This window comes from Rhinopithecus roxellana, chromosome 13 (genome assembly GCF_007565055.1).
Source record: "Rhinopithecus roxellana isolate Shanxi Qingling chromosome 13, ASM756505v1, whole genome shotgun sequence".
Lineage (NCBI taxonomy): Eukaryota > Metazoa > Chordata > Mammalia > Primates > Cercopithecidae > Rhinopithecus > Rhinopithecus roxellana.
Window position 1 is genome coordinate 72,562,108 of NC_044561.1, and position 20,716 is coordinate 72,582,823.

At 45.5% G+C, this 20,716-nt stretch overlaps 1 long non-coding RNA gene across 2 annotated transcripts; it reads left to right on the forward strand.

Annotated features, from left to right (window-relative positions):
• The first annotated feature begins 482 nt into the window (after positions 1-482).
• On the forward strand, positions 483-19,782 carry LOC115892880. 2 transcript variants are annotated; one of them, XR_004052792.1, is made up of 5 exons: positions 483-898; positions 1,945-4,147; positions 5,973-6,040; positions 15,288-16,012; positions 16,764-19,782. It is a non-coding gene; the product is annotated as an uncharacterized LOC115892880 (long non-coding RNA). The 2 variants fall into 2 exon arrangements; XR_004052793.1 differs by having other exon boundaries at positions 4,000-4,147.
• Positions 19,783-20,716: the final 934 nt, after the last annotated feature.

Consider the following 20,716-nt stretch of genomic DNA (forward strand, 5'->3'; position numbering starts at 1 on the left):
ACTTCACACTACTGTTACAAAAGACACGCCCAAATGTGTATTCTGAAAGCATCAACCTCCTCCTGCATCGCGGACTGTGCTCTGCTGCGTTTACTAATTTGAGATGATCCCCAGAATGCTATGTTGAAACTTCCGCTGGCCAAAAATTATCCTCTCCTCCCATGAGGTACACAATGTATTTGTAGAAACTAATAGAACCAATGGCAGTGACATCTTTTCTGTTCTTAGAAAATAAATGATGATTAATTCTGGTTTAAGTGGAAAAGGCAGGAGGATGAGGGGCTTAAAGCAACTGAGACTGTGGATTTCTGTGACGGATGTTGAAACGGAAGTGCGGATTGGGACACATGATAGGAAATGTTTGCAGCCTCTTGACAAATGGTAACCTCAATGAGTTCTTCACACATGCGGAATGAGGAAGGTGGACTTGGCAGCTTTCAAAATATTTCAAAATATTTCTTCACTCACAGAAGTGGCTAAGATATGACCAACAGACGTCCCTTTCGGAGCGTCTGGCAGCAGATGTGCATCTTTGTAAGGCGTGAGGGAGCTCAGGGGCATGGGCTTGGGGCGTTCAACTTAACAGAATACTGTTCACTTAGAAGGCTGACACCAGCTCCTTGCTGATCAGGAGAAGATTCTGGAGTTCAAATGGAAGCTTATTTCCGCCAAACGTATTGAGGAAGCAATAGTTCGTTACATGAATTCCTGTTTGCATTACATGAATTCCAGAAAAGCCTGAAGCATTTAGTGCTCATTCTTCAAGAATGATGTCATCAGATGGAAGATCGAATCGAAACCTCTACATGCCAAGGAACAGGAGAAACCTTCAGAGATTTGTTGGCGAGATGGAGAATTATAAGGACAAAATGCACTCTGTGGAGCCGGCCAAGCTTCGGTAGGTGGGATGTCTGCCTGCGAGTGCAAGTGATGAGTCTCATGGGTGTGCTGCTCTGTCAAATGAAGGCTCTTTTCTTAGTTCCTTGAATGTGTTTCATATGTACCACTAGGGTGCTCGAGGGACAGTGTATGTCGTTTAGTAAGAGACATAGCTCAGCTTCCTTCTGGAGTGCGAATGCCCTGAATCCCAAACAGAAAACCACGGCCTCGGCACAGTGGCTCATGCCTGTGATCCCAGCACTTTGAGAGGCCGAGGCGGGTGGATCACTTGAGCTCAGGAGTTTGAGACCAGCCTGACCAACATGGTGAAACCCTGTCTCTACTAAAAACAGAAAAATTCGCCAGGCAAGGTGGTGCACATCTGTAATCTCAGCTACTTGGGAGGCTGAGGCAGGAGAATTGCTTGAACCCGGGAGGCGGAGGCTGCAGTGAGCTGAGATCACGCCATTGCACCCCAGCCTGGGCAACAAAAGCAAAACTCCATTTAAAAAAAAGAAAGAAAAGAAAAGAAAAGAAAACCACAGCTCTTTCTTCTCTCCAGATTTACCTCCAAGCTCTGGGGCAAAGCAGAGCATGTGGAATGCAGTGATGCACGCTGTGGCCTGAACCTTCCCTCCAGGGCTCAGTGTCCTCTGAACTGCCCTACTTTCTTTTTCTTTTTTTTTTTTTTGAGACGGAGTCTCGCTCTGTCGCCCAGGCTGGAGTGCAGTGGCCGGATCTCAGCTCACTACAAGCTCCGCCTCCCGGGTTCATGCCATTCTCCTGCCTCAGCCTCCCGAGTAGCTGGGACTACCCGGCTAGTTTTTTGTATTTTTTAGTAGAGACGAGGTTTCACCATGTTAGCCAGGATGGTCTCGATCTCCTGACCTCGTGATCCTCCTAGCCAGGATGGTCGCGATCTCCTGACCTCGTGATCCGCCCGTCTCGGCCTCCCAAAGTGCTGGGATTACAGGCTTGAGCCACTGCGCCCGGCCAAATTGCCCTACTTTCTAATGAGGTGGCACACTTGTTACTCTTATTAATGACCTGTGGTTTATTCCAAAGAACCTCTCAGCTTCTCTAACGGTGACTCCACTGTGATCGCTGCCCTGCCTGAAATGGTATGCAAGCTCGTGTTCATGTCGTGAAATGCATGCAGTGACTTAGCATGATGCAACCTTGGATCTTCATGTGAATACCGAGCAGACAAATGTCTTAATTGTACCCTGAGAATGGCCCTGAGTCCTGAAGATGTTATCTCCAAGAGGCTTTGTTAACTTGGATGAATTCATATTACCTTCCCCCAAGAGTAGAAATTACAATAATAGCCAAGTCTATGTAAAGAAAATAAAAATTTACAATATTGCATGAATCATGAAATGCTTCACCCACCAGGAACAAATGGCACATTTACTAAGAATGTTCAGGAAGCCTTTTCATCTCTCCAATGTGTGGCCAATACACCCATATTGGTTTTATATTCCTCTGGCAGACACACTGAAGTGAACATTTAGAATCAGTTACTGTAGTGGACAGGCAACGAACACTGTTTTGCAATGTCTTCATTTCTGAAATCATTGACTGGGAAACGATGTTCTAAGTTATTGGCAGGAGTGCTGATCAATAGACGTCCAATTTATTTGCTCAAGTCCAATCAATTCCTGAAAGATGGGTCCTTGAAAGATAAGAAAGCAGATTATTTCTTGTAGTAATAAACAACAACAACAACAACAACAACAACATTTGTATGCTTGCCTTGGGCTACAGTTTTCATGTTATCTCATGGAATGCTTGCAATGTAAAACTCACTATTCTAATTTTATAAATGAGGCTTAGCGGTCAAATAACTTTTCCAGCCAACACAGAGGAGCACCCAGATTTGAACTCCTCAACCCTTAATGGCTGTTATTTAGTGGCTTCTCAGCAGTTAAGCCAGCACACATCCATCATTACTTGAGTGCCAAGCAGTGTGCCAAGCATGCTATGCAGCCACTGCACTTGGGATGTGTGGAATGACCCGTTGCATGCCGATAAGGCATGCCAGATCAACGCACGTCAATAAGCCAGAGCAGTCACCACGCAGAGTGGATGGTTTCTGAAGCCTGTTTTCTCCCAGATGTGTAGACCAATCCTCTGAGAAGGAATCTTCTAACAGTGACAGGGCTCTAGGCTACCTCGGAACTTCTTCCTGGCCTCAAATGTACGCATTGGGAAACAGTCTTCAAAGAGCTTGTTTTCCATCCCAAAGGCATCTTCAGTGGGGCAGCTTGGGGTCTACATCCGGGGAGGATGGCAAAGCCAAGGTCAACCGCCTTCTTCTCAACTGCTTCACCTGCTGGACGCCCCATCGTCAGGCTAAGAAGTAGGCACCACGTAGGGCTGAACCTTCCCTAGACAAGAAATGACAACAACAGCAAAACCAGTTTCCCAACTGCATGGCTGCAATCTTTCCCTGGCGATTTAAATTATAAAACACTTCGATTACAAACTCCGAAGGATGGCTTCATCTTAGTCACCCCTCGAAAAATCAGTCAAACTTAGATAATAACAGGAAAGTTGAAAGCAGAACGATACAGACTTTTTCTAACACCTTTTCCCCACTCAAGTTAAATGACAGTTTTGTTTACTTGGCTCAGGGAAAATTCCAGTTGCATTGTGAGCTTTTTAGAAGAATGAGAAATTGATTTTCTCCCCATACAGCATGGAGCACACAAACTCTCATAATCTTTATATAATCTTTACAATGGTGTATAAAGAAAGCCACCACTGCATATAAAGTCATCGGGGCCTGGAAAGTCTGTGGTTTTCAACTGCTCAACCACATCCTGGTAAACCCTACTGGCCTATTACGGAAGATAGTTCGCTCATATTCGGGGTCCTCTTGCACAAGAAGTCTCAAAATCAAGTGTCCTGGGGTCAGGCAGGGTGTGTGAGGAAGCAGAACTCACTGGGTGTGCAGAGCAGAGAAAGAAAAACCCCCCTCTCCCCATCTCTGTAGCTACAGCCAATTCCAGTTGTGTGGGAAGGTGACTACAGTGGCTATTAGATCTGAATTTTCTATGAAAAGCCAGGAATTCTTTTTTTATATTTAAGTGAAATCACCTAAGTTTTAAATATCAGCAGGGCATTAAAAAACGAAAAAGGCAACGCGCTGTGAAAGTGAAACACAACGAACCAGCAGGCTGCCCCTTGCTGGCAGGCTGGGGACCCTGGCTTGCTCCCTGATCACGTGGGACCCAAACCCTTCCTTGAGCTGCATCCTTGACAGGTTAGTTACTCTGAGCGCCTGCCCTGGACAGCGTGGCTTTTATATTCACACATTTTTACCTTGTTTCTGCTAATACTTCATTACCTCGTTTATGGCTTTGCCTCATGATCTGCTGTCACCCAAATTGTGATATCAGCAGCCTGATTTGACAGGTTATCCCAGGACCTGCTCACATTATTATTCAACTTGCTTTCGGTTCTGTTTTGCAATACTTTATATGCACACACCGACATACTGGGAGCTTTAAATGCATTCAGCACCAAGCATTCTATTTAATAGAGTGATTGCTTAGTTCCCTTTGAAACAATTGCATTTAAAATGTATCGTTCTTTTATTTACTTGTTGGGTCTGCACTCTCTACTTGATGCTAATATTACTTGACTTACCATTCAATCAATAATTCTAGAGAACGATTGGTTTCCTTGAAGTCTCCTGCAAATGTCCTTAATTGCCTTGCTTTAATTCCCAGAGTCATTATTATTACCTCCCCAACCTAGAGAGGCTGCGTCTTTACGGCTTGTGGCTGTTGATTGAGAAGGCCCCACACTAAATGCTAATTTAAGCTTGTGTGTTGCGGTAGGTCCATAGCTTCTGCTCTCTTTACCTTCCATTCTTAATCCTTCATTGGAAGCTATTTAATTTGTGCACCCTAGAGTAACCTTATTTTAAATTCATGGGCTGTCATTTAAAAAATTAATCAAGCCACATATGTTTCTAAATATATAATAAACATCCATACTATATGAGATGCAGAGGAATTTAGAAAAATATTTCCTATAAATTTTCCATGAGGATACATGGTAGAACTAGAAACACAGAATGCCAGTGGCAAATGCTTTTTCTAGCAATTTGTTTTTACAAATAAAAGATGTGCTCTCGAAATTGGATATTAACAGTGGTGCACTGGAAATTGACACGAGCCATGTTTTCATGGAGTGTTGTTAGGTTCCCTGATGCCAGACAAAAGTTGGCTCCGTGAAAATCGATGGTTTTATTAACATATACAGGACCTAGATCCTCACCCTGCTTAGAGGTTTTTTAATGAGGTCGATGCTGAAAACATGGGGTTTTGAAAAAAGTTGAATAAATGGCATGTCAGTTCTGTTAAATCATGTGTGGTTATATATTTTTTCCTTTTTCTCCTCAAATATAGCAGGCTGAATAGCCACAGCACTCAGACGTCACGTGATCTTGTTAAGTTGGGCTACTTGCCCCTCAATAAAGTCACAAAAATGAGGCTGAACAGTGCTGTCTCCTGATAGCACACACATGTCCAGATGTCGAGATGTCTACGCGGGGCTTGTCTCCATGACACATAAGATCATGATGTTCATTAGTGCCACAATTGGTATAATATTAACTTTCAGAGCTACTGAAAGATCTAATTAGATGGAATGAGTGATTTTTAAACACTTCAGGCTGCGATGATCCTCACTTTGCAAAATAAATTAAGCTTCCATGCATGAATCTGGGCCTAGTGGGTTGGAAGAAAAAAACGCAGACCTGTCTTTGTCTGATGCAGTTGCTTCTGTAATTCTCCTTGTGAAGACTAACACAGATTTTGTTGTACAGGGTGAGTGGGAAAACCCTGTGAAGTTCATAGATAGTTCTAGACCATACTACTTAGCTACCAAGTCTTAATTGGAATGTTTTATTCTTCTAAAATAGGAGGGAGAAATGCCTAGCTTATGGGAGCTCCAACATTAATCCGCTTCTTTCTCTATTTCTTTTCTTTTCTTTTCATTTTTTGAGACGGTGTCTTGCTCTGTCACCAGGCTGGAGGGCATTGGCATGATCTCGGCTCACTGCAACTTCCGCCTCTCAGGTTCAAGCAATTTCCTTGCCTCAGCCTCCCAAGTAGCTGGGACTACAGGTGTGCACCAACACATGCAGGTAATTTTTTGTATTTTAGTAGAGACGGGGTTTCACCATGTTTGCCAGGATGGTCTTGATCTCGTGACCTCGTGATCCACCCACCTCGGCCTCCCAAAGTGCTGGGATTACAGGCATGAGCCACCGCGCCCTGCCTTCTTTCTCTATTTCTAATTGGCTATTTTGGAGGCAAGATATATTGTATCCTGTTCACAAATTCAGCAAGGTGAGAAGTAATGCGTCATGATTTAGTGTCTTCCTGGAAACTGCAGCTCGACCTAAGTAGAAGCAATCTATCTCCGGCAAAGATGCTGCAGTGTGTGTGAGCCCGGGCTGGGCTGGGAATTTGTGACCAGGGGCACACATGGGCGTTAAGATTTTCCAAGTGTCACAGTACCTTGTCACAATATTATGCCACCTCTTCCCAAAGTCTCAAGCAAATTATGACAACATGTAACTTGTCAAATAATTATCTGTTGAGGCTAATTAATGTAGACAGACTATGGGAATATTTCAGATAAGTGGAACCTTCAGAGGCTGGCGTCTGGGTGAGAGACAGGCAGGTGGTTACTTTAACATGGCATGCCCGTTTCTTTGGAAGCCTTTAACTTCAAGTCAAGAGTTCTTACGCAGGCAGTCCATTTCTTAAGTTTACAGATCTGTTCTAGCCTATGGAAATACCAGCTTGAATGTATTTTAAATGATGTATTTTTAAAAGATTCATCTCAGCATCATTTGTATTAGGAAATCGTTGGGGGTCATTATATTGCAATGTATAGGAGTGCAGAAGCAGTTATATAAATCAAGATACATTCATATAGAACGTGTTACAGCAGTGAGAAAGAACGTGGTTGATCCTGTGCTCTGGCATGGAAGGGTCACCTGTATGTCCAAATGTAGAAAGCAAATCTTAGGATGATGCGCGTGTGTAATCTTAATATTGTCAAGGAAAGACAGTAGGAAATCAAATTGTCCTTATGTGTCTGTGTGTGTCCCTCTGTGTGCATGTGTGTGTCTCTGTGCACATGACCCTGTGTGCATGCCTGTGCATGAGTGTATGCATGTGTGCAGGTGCACGTATGCATGCCTGTGCACATGCATGTGTATGTGCACACATCACAGCATTTGTCTGGAAGGTCACACATGCATCCATTCTCTGCTTTTATCTGTGTGGATGGTATTGAGGTATATGGGTGGAGTTTTTACTTTATCTACATTTGTATTTTCTGTATTTACTGCAGCTGGCGTGAATTATTTTGTAACAAAAGCAATCAACCTACAACACCAGGAAAAGCAAAATGCGTGGTCCTTCCAGGGTGATAGCAGCACTTGCAGCAACAGCCCATAGGGAAAGTGAATAACTTAACAGGAGGGATTTAATCTCATTCCATCGTGGGATGTGCTGGACCAGATGCCTCCAAGAAGGTGGCTTTTGCCTCTTTCCAGAAGGAAGCTGCTGGGCTTTTCTGGGCTTCCTGAGGACTGAGGCAGGCACAGGGATCCACACACACTGTGGAGTGGGCCATGGTTTCTAAATGTTCTTTCCCCATTGGTTTGCAAAAAGATGATAAGAATTCAGATTCCACAATCACAGCAATAGCAAAAGCCGCCACCGTGATTTAGTTAATAGGCATCATGTGTTCTAAGTGTTCTCCTAACGTTATCTCATTGAATCCTTGAAACCAGAGTTTCAGGGAGATCTATTACTATTATGAATTTACAAATGAAAATACATAGCAGTAGAGTCGAAATTGTTCCTTAAAACTGGTTGGATTGCAGTGATTTTAGAGGTTAGTGCACACATCTATAGCTATTTCTTTACCTGCTTCCTTTAAGAAGGCACTTCAGAAGAGGAAAAGCTGTTCACACTGGAGGAAAACTCCCTGGTAGGTCTCGCTTCTGCCCACATTCTGTGGCTTTGGCCAGTAGCATCAACACACAACCTTGGTTTCCAATCTGTGAAGTGGGATCAAAGATACTCACATACCTCCCGGGTACACGTGAGGCATTGAGCATCTAAGCGTGGAGATGCTCCAAAACTCTTCGAGGGCTGCATCCTCCCAGACCAGCTATGATTACCCGAGTCTGTGCAGAGACCAGCGCAGGGCTGAGTCCAGTGCCACAGCTTTGCTACTTTAAGTGGCCTCGAGAAGGAGTCCGGGGCTGTCTCGATTTCCCTGATTTACAGGTTTCCCTGTAAACCTGTACCTTCACGTGTATCACAGCTCATTGGAGAGAATTTTATGAGCAGGGTCCTGACCTGAGGACAGGGCTGGGGTTGGAGCAAGGGCTCATTAAGGGGCCTGGTGGTTCGGTGAGCAACCTGTTTGCATGGCAGACACACCTACCCCAAGGGAGAGGGAGCATATCAGAGAAGACTGTTCACCTTCACCCTCCAAAGAAACACTGGCCTGAGCCCTTCGTGCATCACCCCTGAGGCTGCAGCCTGCTTGAATAGGGCATGAAGCCGGAGAAGCTTGGGTTTTTGCCCTGCCAGTAGGAAAGGAGAAAAGAAATGCGCCTGTGTTCTGGGAGAGGCTCAGTAAGTCATCTGCCCGTCTAGCTTATGTTAAAGAGGTTGTAAAACTGTTTACCTGACACCCAGGCCCCAGGTCATAAAATTAAAGCCAATCATTAAGCTAGTGCCTTCCTTAGAGAGAGGCATTCTGTAGAAAAGCACAGGACTGAGCCCTCTCAGCCCTCCAAGGGCGTCCCAATTAACAACTGCAATACCCTGTGGTGTCCATAAATATCCTCGTTTTATGTCTAGGAGCGGAAAGAAGTAGAAACTGGGCATTATGGGAATTTATTAAGGTCTTAGAGCCATCAGCTGTAAAAAATGTTCTCTACTTCTCTGGGCAAAGCATTTCCCTTGGATGTCAGAGTAGAACATTGGGGTCATATGGCATATGAAGAGACTTGCGGAGTTTCCCAAGGAGAGAAAAACCACTGTTATAATGCAAATATTAATCCTTTCTTTCAAAATTTTTGCAACACTTATTTTGAATTGTGCAAGTAATTTTTTAATGCTTATTAAAAATGCAAAAATGTAAGGTAATACAAAAATTCGCCTTGACCTTCACCCCAACCCAGTTCAGAGGTAAGTTCTGTCAATGGATCTGCATGCACCTTTCCAGACTTTTCATTTACAGGCAGATACGCACATGTAAAGATAGGTGGTTCTGTTTTCCCATAGATACGATCATACCACACTTTATCACTTTGCAAGTTGTTTTTGTTGCAGTATATCTTGGAAATCTTTCAGTATCAGTGCATATAAAAGTACTGAATTCTTTGTCTTTGACATAATTTTTCATAGCATAGACCAGGGGTTCTGCAAACTACAGCTCACAGGCCAAATCCCGCCATCAGTCTGTTTTTGCACAGCCCTCAAATGAGGAATGGTTTTTACATTTTAAGCTGTTGTTAAAAAATACAAAAGATAATACAAGGCAGAAATAGAATGTCCACCAAAACCTAACACATTTGCTGTCTGGTCCTTTCTAGAAAATGTGCGCCTGCTCCTGCTACAGAAGGACCAGGGGTTATCTCCCAAGTTCCCTGTTGGTGAGCAGTTTAGGCTTGTTATGGCCTGAATATTTTTGTCCCTCCCGGATGCACAGGCTGAAATATTGACTCCTAAGATGATGGTGTTAGGGGATGAGGCCTTTGGGAGGTAGTTAGGTAAGAAGGGAGCTCTCATGAATGGGATTAGTGCTCCTGTAAGGAGAAGGCAGAGAACTCTATCACTCTTTCTGCTATGTGAGGGTGCAGAGAGGCTACCATCTGCAAATCAGGAAGTGGAAATCAGGATTCTCCCTACACAGCATATCCACTGGTGCCTTGACCTTGGAGTGTGCAGCTTCCAGAACCATGAGTAATCCATATCTGTTGCTGAAGTCACCGAGTCTATGACAATTTGTTACAGCAGCCCAAACTAAGACAAAGCTGCTTCCAGATCAGTATTCTCTGTAAAATTATATAGATAATGCAAAATTTACCATTTCCACAATTTTTAAGCATACAATTCAGTGATATCTGATACATTCACAATGCTATGAACCATCACCACTATTTCTAGAACTTTTTCATTGTCTCAAACATCAAGTCTGTATCCATTAAGCAGTAACTCCCCATTCCTCCCTCCTTCCCTCCCTCCAGCTTCTGGTAACCAACATTCTATTTTCTGTCTCTTTGAATTTTCCTATTTACTCTAAGTACTTCATGTAAGTGGAAACATACAGTATTTGTCCTTTTGTGACTGGCTTGTTTCACTCAGCACAATGCTTCCAAGGTTTATTCGTATTGGAGCATGTGTCAGAACTTCCTTCCTTCTTTCCTTTCTTTCTTTCTTTTTTTTTTTTTTCTGAGACAGTCTCACTTTGTCACCCAGGCTGGGTGCAGTGGCGTGATCTCGGTTCACTGCAACCTCCGATTCAAGCGATTCTCCTGCCTCAGCCTCCTGAGTAGCTGGGATTGCCAGTGTGCCCAGCTAATTTTTGTATTTTTAGTAGAGATGTGATTTCACCATGTCAGGCTGGTTTCGAACTCCTGACCTCAGGTGATCCACCTGTCTTGGCCTCCCAAGGTGCTGGGATTACAGGTGTGAGCCACTGCGCCCAGCCAGAACATCCTTTCTTTTTAAGGCTAAATAGTATTTTCTTGTGTGCACACACCACAATTTGTGGATCCATTCATCACTTGTGGCCATCTGGGTCATTTTCCCTGTTTGGCTATTGTGAAGAGTGCTGCTATGAACACTCATATACAAGTATCTGCTTGTGTCCCTGTTTTCAATCCTTTTGGCCATATACCTAGGAGTGGTATTCTAGTTTAATTTTAATGTTATTGCTAGTACCATAAATGCTGAAATGAACCCCCTTCTGTGTGCCGCCTCTTGTTCTTGAATGCAGGCATCTCCCTAGACTGGGAATGGAGAAGTAGGACTGCTCTGCAGAAGGTGAGGTGCATTTTAACCTTTCACCTGGGCAGTTTCACCTCCAGGAACTGCGTAGGCAATGCCACCTCCATCATTGTGAACATGGCAGCGCAGGGGAGCCTTCGGATAGACAAGTTCTTGGGGTCACAGGGGCTTCACACAACATTTGATTTTCCTGTGTCTCCCTGGGGCTGACCATTAAGAGCCTCTTGTATCTCCAGTATATCTATAGTTTGCAGAATGGTGTTCTGCATAGCTCTGATTTATCCTCAAGATCATTGCCTCTAATTATCTTCATTGACAGATTTCATGAAACAAACACTGGAATACACCATCACCTTCATCTCCGGAGGGTCTGAGTGCCATCATAAACCTCTGGCCTGTGAGAGCAGTCAGCTCACTTTACTTGCTGGTCCTCATTCAGTGTGCTGGGCTGAACCACAAACAGTCCGCTCTTCAGGAGCCTCACCTCTGCTTTCTCTTTCTGCTTTTTCTCCTGGCAAACCGTGTTGACCTGTACGATTGACAAAATGTGGGCACATGCAGGTGTTGTCCAGCATCCTGGCTGGGCATCTAGAGGCCACGTCTCTGGTGGCTCAAACCCTCTGGAGGATAGGGATGCAGGAAGTTGCTGGTCAAGAGCAGCAGACAATTAGGGATTATAAAAGTCCTTTGACCTTCCAAAAGGTGTCGTAACCCCAGTGCAGCCTGAGATGAGTTAACTGACTTGAATCCATGGAAGAATCAATGACTGGAGGCTAAATGAAATTTGAGGTTATCCAAAGAGAACAGAAGAGGTGAAAGAGTGAGGATGGGGGCGCTCCATGAAGACAGGGCCATTGAGGGCTCAGAGAGCCCCGAACTGGTGGAGCACCCATTTCCAGGGATTCCTGGAATAAGCAAATTGTGCTGTGGATAAGCAAAGTGTGGTGCATACACACAATGATATATTATTTAACCTTTGAGTTTGAAGTTGCTTCTGCCGATGTGATGCCTATCACAGAAATAATCATCATCACCATCTTTCTTTGATTTCCTCTTGGTTTCCAGCTATGCAGCTGGAAGGAGGGAAGGATATGGAGGAAACCCTGCAGGTTCACACTGTAGAGGGGCAAGGCCTACTCCCCCAACACCTCCCATCTGTTTCTCTTCACTTTGCAAATTCAACACATTTTTAGTTTTGTTGTCTTGGGTCTGCAGCTGCACGAGCCCCTCTTCTGGCTCCTGGGATCTACCTGGAAGCCTGGCCTCAGCCCATAGGAGTGTTCCTTCTCCATCAAGGCCCCTTGGGGACAGAGGGCTTGTGTGATGCCACAGCATGTGCCTTGCCCAACTCAGGGAGAGAACACATCTGCCTGAGACCTGGCTCTGTGGCAGAGGGTCTGCAACCTCTCCCTCCTGAAAATCATCCAGGTCTGCTTCAGTGCAGCACAGTATTTGTCTATGTGATGTTCACAGTTGGGAACCTTGTCCAGCAGCAGCCTCCCTGCTCCCTCTTAAAGGAGAAGCTGCAAAACTTGTCCTGCCCTCACTGCACCATGGGGACAGCAGAAGCATTGGCACCCTGTGGTCCTGCCTCTCCCAGGCTGACTGGTCCAGGGGCGGAGCATCTGACTGAGGAGCTTCCCCTTCCTGGCTGAGTCAATGACACAAAACCCCTATGGTCTGGATTAAATCCAAGCAGGGCTGACTAGGCTCATTTGTACCAGACGCCTGGGAAGGATTTGCCAGTGTTTGGTGCAAAAGGAAGAAGTAGGCAGCAGCCAGCTTCTTGGCAGTTAATGGAGGAACCCATGAGACACAGCCACCCAGTCCTGGTGCAGAGCACTCTGAGCCACCCAGATTCAGGTCTTCCCCCACAGGTCCCTGGGAGAACCTGCACATCTCAGTTTCCTTGGGATTCCTTGTATGGCTTCTTGTATAACCCAAGTGAAAACCCTGCTCCCAAGTGAGTCTGAGTGGAGACTTTGTTGCTTGTAACCAAAGAGCTAACCTAAAACATGACCATCCTAAGTGCTTAATAGCAATACAGACACTTTCTTGAGTTCTTGCAGGGTGTCCAGAGCTGAGCTAAAATCATTACAAGAGTTGAATCACTTGATAGTCACAATCCTATACACATGTTTATTCACATGTCATGCATTTTTTTGGGTACCGAGTGCAGGCCAGACAGTTTTAGGCACTGAGGAGACTGTCATAAGCAAGGAGAAAGTAATCCCAGCCCCCAGGGAGTGTGCAGGTAGTAGGCACAATATAAACACACAAATGAACAAGATGCTCTTAGAGAATTGTGTGTTGAGACAGTAACATGTGATAAAGGATGGAGAGTCCTGGAGGGACAGAGGATATTGAACATTGTTTCAGCTGAGAATTAATGCTGATGAGGATTTGGCGAGTTAAAGATCTGAGGAGATCTAGGAGATGATTGTGGGTATGGTTGATGGTTGTGGAGACAGCTGATGGATGGTAGTGATGGCTGATGGATAGTAGAGATGGTTAATGAATGGTGGAAATGATTGATGGATGGTGGCAATGGTTGATAGATGGTGGTGATGGTTGATGGATGGTGATGGTAGATGGATGGTGGAGATGATTGATGGATGACAGAGACAGCTGATGAATGGTGGAGGCAGTTGATAGATGATAGTGATGGTAGATGGATGGTGGAGATGGTTCTTGGATGGTAGAGATGGTTGGTGGATGGTGGAGATGGTTGATGGATGGTGGAGATGGTTGATGGATGGTGGAGATGGTTGGTGGATGGTAGAGATGGTTGATGGATGGTGGAGATGATTGATGGATGGTGGAGATGGTTGATGGATGGTGGAGATGGTTGATGGATGATAAAGATGGTCGATAGATGATGGTGCAGATGGTTGATGGATGATAGAGATGGTTGATGGATGGTGGAGATGGTTGATGGATGGTGGACATGGTTGATGGATGGTGGAGATGGTTGATGGCTGATAAAGATGGTCGACAGATGATGGTGGAGATGGTTGATGGATGGTGGAGATGGTTGATGGATGATGGAGATGGTTGCTGGATGATAAAGATGGTCGATAGATAATGGTGGAGATGGTTGGTGAATGGTAGAGATGGTTGATGGATGGTGGAGATGACTGATGGATGGTGGAGATGGTTGATGGATGGTGGAGATGGTTGATGGATGGTGGAGATGGTTGATGGATGGTGGAGATGGTTGGTGGATGGTAGAGATGGTTGATGGATGGTAGAGAAGGTTGGTGGATGGTGGAGATGGTTGGTGGATGGTAGAGATGGTTGATGGATGGTGGAGATGGTTGGTGGATGGTGGAGATGGTTGATGGATAGTGGAGATGGTTGGGAGGGTCACTCCCGAAGTCAGGGTGTGGGTTTCTTTTATGAGGCTCTGCAGTAAAGGAAGTAAGGGGAACCATGTAGCAGTGGGGTTTTCCCAGCTCATGCATGGTAGTCCAACGTGCCCTTCATACAACATATGTCTCATTAGCATCTGAAATCTCCACCTCTGGGCATGAGTTCTAGCATTCACATAAGGAAAAGGTAACTATGAATTGGAAGTTAAGCCTAGCTGTGCATGCAGGGCCTTGGGAAAGTCACTGATCCCCTAAAGCAGAAACATGTGGTTAAAAGCTTCTTGGGCCTTTGATGCTGATTGGCTGGAATTACAGTTGGAGTAACGGGCCTTTGTTATTTTTTTTTTTTTCTCCAGACCACATGGAAACAGGAAACCAGACAGCTTGCCTGTCTCAGGCCCACCTGTGTCACCCTTGCCTGTCTGATGAGCAGGGCCTGGATGGGCAGAGGCAGCTGGGTCACTTCTTTATTTTAATGAGAGAGGAAACTGTCCATAAAGTCACCTTCATTCCTGCCCTCTCAGTAGACAGAGGTCTTGTGCTTGGACCAAGAGCATTCCGTGCAGAAGCAAGGACTCCACTTAGCCTCAGGTGTTCCCTGAAGACAGGTGACCTGTGAGCTAGGCCACTCCTCTTTAATGCATCTGAGGAAGGGCCAGAGTTTTCAAAGTGCTCATCCTTGGCCTAAGCTTTTGGCCAACTGGGAAAATGTGCATCCCAATGAGCCCCATAGCCTCCGTGCTGGCTGAAGCGTGTCTAAGACCCAGCATGGACTGGCGCAGGACCCTGGGCCCCAGGCTTGAGTCAATGATGCAGTGATCTGGAAAGAAGTATTTAGGAATGTCTATTTAGTTATGGCCCAATTCCCTTTTACTGCATCCTGCTGAAAACTTTATCCCCAACAGTTTTGCAAATGAGTTGAGCTGGCTTTTAGCAGAAATCCATTCATTAATGTGGATATTTTCATTCACAGATGGATACATTTGGAGCATGACAAGCACTTGGCGTGTGTAGGGGAGAGTCGCAAGGCACTTGCTGTTCAGGACAGAATGGAGCTCCAGCACCCACCACCCTCACGCAGCACCAAAGGGGCAGGGGCACTTGCTGCTTTTGCTCATCTAGCCCAGTGCCAGGCATGTCCAGGACTTCAGTGAAGAGTCATTGCATTCAGTGAATAATTTAATTAATGGGAGGATGTACAAGATGGCAAATGACTCCTCCAGCTTCTCCCTCATGAATTTGCTCCTGGGCCAGCAGAAAGCAGCTGAAAATAAAAGCAAAGCCTCTGGCCATTCGCCAGGCCAGCTCAAAGCTGCTGCCGGTGGCGGTCATCAATGGGCAATGACCTGGAACTCGGGCGGGCAGCTCCGACTCATTCCACAGCAGCTCTTTGTTATGTGTATAACCCTTAGAAAGAGCAAGTGATTTACTGTCAGTGTTTTATCTAGCTGTGGGCTAAACAGTCTCATAGCATCCTTGGCTTGGTGATTTGAGAAGAAGCGGGCTATTTTTGTGACTGTTTTCTTAGCATACAGTGAAGACAGATCCAGCCAGTGGATTTCACAAAGGACAAAGGACAGACTCGAGGAAGGTGGAGACAGAGGGGCACAGGAAATTACAATGATGCCACTTCCACACTCAGTGGCAGTAAGCAACCTGTCCATCGTTCCTGCAACACCTGTTTGCTTCCGTTAAAAGGTGAATATTAATCTGCAAATCAGGGCAGCTACGATACAACGCATCCTTTCATTTGAGACATATGCAATAATTAATGAGCCCTGTGATGGTTAATTTCAGGTGTCAACTTGATTGGGCCATGGAAAGTCTAGATATTTGGTCCATCATTATTCTAGGGGTGTCTGCAAGGGTGTTTTGGGATAAGATTAACATTTATTTTCATTTATTTATTTTATTTATTTTTTCTTTTTTGAGACAGAGTCTTGCTCTGTTGTGCAGGCTGGAGTGCATTGGTGCGATCTCAGCTCCCTGCATCCTCCGCCTCCTGGGCTCAAGCAATTCTCCCACCTCAGCCTCCCAAGGAGCCAGCCTCCCTGGCTAATTTTTTGTATTTCTGCTAGAGACGGGTTTGCCATGTTGCCAAGGCTGGTCTCAAACTCCTGAGCTCAAGCAGTCTGCCCACTTGGGCCTCTCAAAGTGTGGAATTATAGGCATGAGCCACTGCACCTGGCTGAGAGTAACATTTAAATCGGCAGGCTGAGTAAAGCCAATTGTCCTGCACCCCACCTCAGTATGGGGGGCCGTGTCCAGTCCGTTGAAGGACTGCATAGAACACAAAGGCTGACCTTCCCCCAAGTAAGGGAGAACGCCTCCTGTCCGATGGTCTTTGATCAGGGACAGCGGCCTTTTTCCTGCCTTTGTGTAACCCAGGATTCCTGGGTTTGGGGCATGCACGGCACAAAAGCACCTGTTTGTAACTGTTGTACCTCAGTTTTTGTTGTTTCAGAAAGTTCCAAGAAGCAGCTCAGCCCTGGAAAAACAAAACCTGGTCAGTCCAGAGGTGCCTGAGTTGGAGATGAGCTTTGGGGAACTCTCCTCCTTACCACGCTAAACACCCGGCCCAGGGAGGAGCTTATTTGCCTTTTTCTATACATGCAATGTACGTAGAAGCATGATCAGCAACCACACCTGCACCGCCTTGACCCCGCCTCACATGCAACGTCTCAGCTCACCAGCCTAGTAAAAGCCCTGTTGTCAGCTTTGTTCGGGAAGGCACTGCTTTAGGGTGGGGACTATCCCTGGTGTCCTCTTTACTTGCTGCCAGTAGTAAAGTCCCCTTGTTAAATCTTCCTTGCTTGAGGCTACTGGACTGTCATCTGCCAAGCAATAGAACCCACCTATTGTACAGGTAACACTCCCAATGTCCCAGATGGGACGAACACTGCGGATTTGTACTGCAACATTGGCTCTTGCCTGGTCTTGAGACTTCTGACTAGAACTTCATCATCGGCTTTCCTGGGACCCCAGCTTACCAGCTCCCCCTGCAGATCTCAGGACTTGTCAGCTTCCATCATGGCATGAGCCAATTCCCTACAATCAATCTCTCTACACACACATCCTGTTGGTTCTGCTTCTGTGGAGGGCCCTGTCTGACGCAAGTTCCCATGATGAGAATTCAATGCAGTCATTGCGAAGGCTTCACCCCCATGTCAGGTGGTTGCTGCTAGGGTGTCAGAGGAGGTGTGCAAGGACAGAAGCCTGGGGAGCTGCCTTGGGGTTTGGTCTTTATTGGTCCCTGGAAATGTGCCCTTGTCCAGTCGGGCATGGCTCCTGGAAGGGGGGCTCTGCAGCACCCACCCCAAGCCTGGGTGTGTGGATCTTTGCTGGCACTGGGAGCCACCCTCTGGGCTGCAGCCTGCTACGGAGCATCATGGGTCAAGTCCAGTGTGGCTGTGAGGACAGTGCCCCTCAGCACCTGCAGCTGCCTCTCTTCCCCACATGTTCTCATCTTTCCTCTGGCCACCTCTTTGTCACCCCCTCTTGGGGTCCTCAGTGAACTGATGCTGTCATAGCATCAGGCTGACAGGCCATCTCCAGGCAGCCTCTCCGTTTGGTCCCGACAAGGCCTTCCAGGCAAGAACACACACGCACTCTCAGAGGGTGAAGGAAAGCACGAAATCTTACTTCCCAACCATGTCCTTTCACAAGGCCTCGGGAGTCCTGTGACGTCGCCAAGGGGAGGGAGGGTTCCCCAAGGAGCACGTTTAGATGGATGACTCGCCTCCATTTTGTTGAAAGTTCTGAACTAATGATTACTTATTTTAAAACTGCCTCATTACTTCCATCTTGACTTCAACTTGAATTCAGCGGACAGGGAAATGCCCATTGGGATTAGCTTATTAAAAACAGGTGGGGAAGGTGGAGCGCCACCTTCACACAGGAGGTGCAATCAAAGAAGATTCCACCTTCTATTTTATAAACTTTAGTTTTTTCATTATGAGGACATATTATTTCATAATGAAAATTAAACACAGGCAAAATGGCTTATAATTAGCATATAATAAGAATTTATAGGGAAACGAATGTCTGGAACCTGCTTGGAAGCTGCGTGTGCTCTTACACATGGTGTGATACCACAAAGCTAATTCCTGTGTTTGTACAGGAATTGTATTTGCACCTAGGTGTGTCCACTGAAGCAAAATTTTTTCATAAAGATTTTTATTAAGCCAAAGCCCTGCAGGAGCACAAATTCTGAATTAGCAGAGTTCAAATTGATAATAATTTCCTACAATTAAAGTGGTTTTCAACCAACCAATCATGAGGCATTTACTGACTGTGTTCCGTGGGCAGCACCCCAGAGAAGGCACAAATAGGCAGGAGGTGCTTGTGCTGAGTAAGCTGCGTGGTGGAGGTAAGAAGCACCAAGAGTGCACACGTGTATTTTGCCTTAGGCTTCTAATATCCTGTTCTATGTCTTTGCAGAAAAAACGCACGTTTCTGTCTTTTGATTCATAATTCATATGCTTGGTACACCAGGTCTACTTATGATCACAATCGTTAATGTTTTCTCTTTGTAAGGGTTTGAGCAAAGTCAATATTTTACTGTTGACAGTTAGTGCTTACTCCACATAATTTGTATATTACTTTCCTTAGAAACTGAAAAGAAAAGAAAGAAGCCCCCCACCTCGAAATAAAGTTTTAGGTTATGAAGATCACCACCACGTTGAACATTCGGGACCCATTTATCTTACGATTTTAAAGAAATATTGGAAGTATTCACAGTGGCAAGATATCACTAGAGCAGTCTACAAGATAAATTAGAAACAATGGTATCTTGCTTTTGATTTATTACACAGAAAATGCAAATGCCTTCCGATGAATATTACTCAATGAGTGAAAAATGCCAAGGATGGTTGATCATGATTAATTTAGGCTAAAAATTCTGTCCTGTTGCTCTACCACTAGACCAGTTGCTAGGAACTTTAGTCTGTGTGACATCCTTCTCTTGGAGAATGCTGGGATTTTATTCTCTTTCACTGGCCGAGAGGTGAGTGGAAGGATGGTTCTTGTGCACCTGACTACAGACAGGAGTGCTGAGATTTCTTGGCTGAACGGCTTTGTTAGACAAATGATTGCTAAGATGGTGCAAACTGTAGTAACATGTCAGGCACCCTCCCACAGTTCAATGCTGGTTTCCTCTGTATCCTGAATTTGGCTATAATACTATGCCCAGACACACTAGGCTTTCCCCATGGCTGGACTGGCACCCCCTACATCTGGATGTATCTGATGTGAAGATGACTCTGGAATCTTCCTTGGAGGTGGCAGTTGCTCCATCAGCCAGTTCTCATGAAGTTGGCTGGATAAGCCAACCAGAGCTGATGCATTTTGCACAAGAGTAAAGATTAAAAAAAAAAAAAAAAAAATAGGACTCTGGCTGCATGTGGTGGCTCATGCCTGTAATACCAGCATTTTGGGAGTCCGAGGCAAGTGGATCACTTGAGGTCCAGAATTCGAGACTAGGCTGGCTAACATGGTGAAACCCCATTTCTACTAAAAACACAAAAATTAGCGGCGGGGGGTGGGGGGTGGTGGTGGCACACACCTGTAATCCCAGCTGCTTGGGAAGCTGAGGCAGGAGAATTGCTTGCACCCAGGAGGCAGAAGTTGCAGTGAGCTGAGATGGTGCCACCGCACCCCAGCCTGGACGACAGAGCAAGACTGTCTTAAAAAAAAAAAATTAGGACTCGAGCACCTATTTTAGTCACGGGTCACAGACTCGCCAAATGCCTACACAGCAAAAGGCTGTCAGAGCCACAGGTCGTTTCAGTGGAGCACCACCAGCCAGATATGAGCACCGCCTCCTTCCTGGGCATTCCTTAAAATGATCATCAGGAAAAGCCAGAAAAAAAAAATGTTTAAAAAACTTGGGCACACTGGTCTGATGTCACGGCTCTAAAGTAAGGGGCAGAAACAGATGCACCAAGGAGAATCTAGCACCTATGACCCCAGCACCTAAAATGTGGCAGGCGTGTTTAAACACATTTCAAATTCTTTGAGTCCTTAATCCCAGTTCTGAGAGGTAGTTTTTATTATCATCAACCACATTTTTCAAAGGCGGAATCTAAGGGCCCGAGAGGTAAAGAGACTTGCCACAGAGACACACGAGCTGCGGCAGAGGTGAGATCTGAACCCCAGGCTTGTGGGGGTTTCGCTTTTTTAGCTTCATTGTGGCCTCTCCTCCTTCCCCTAGCATTCCAGCAGCAATGCAATTGCCACCTAAATGAATGGACTGGTGGCAATTTGGAAGAAGATACTTGAAGAAAAACATCTTTAAATGCACAGTGGTATTTGTCATGACTGTTCTAAATTTCTCTGCTCCCCAAAGTCTTCACTTTGCTGGGCACCGAGAGGTCTCTGGGCTTGTGACACATCTTTACCAGC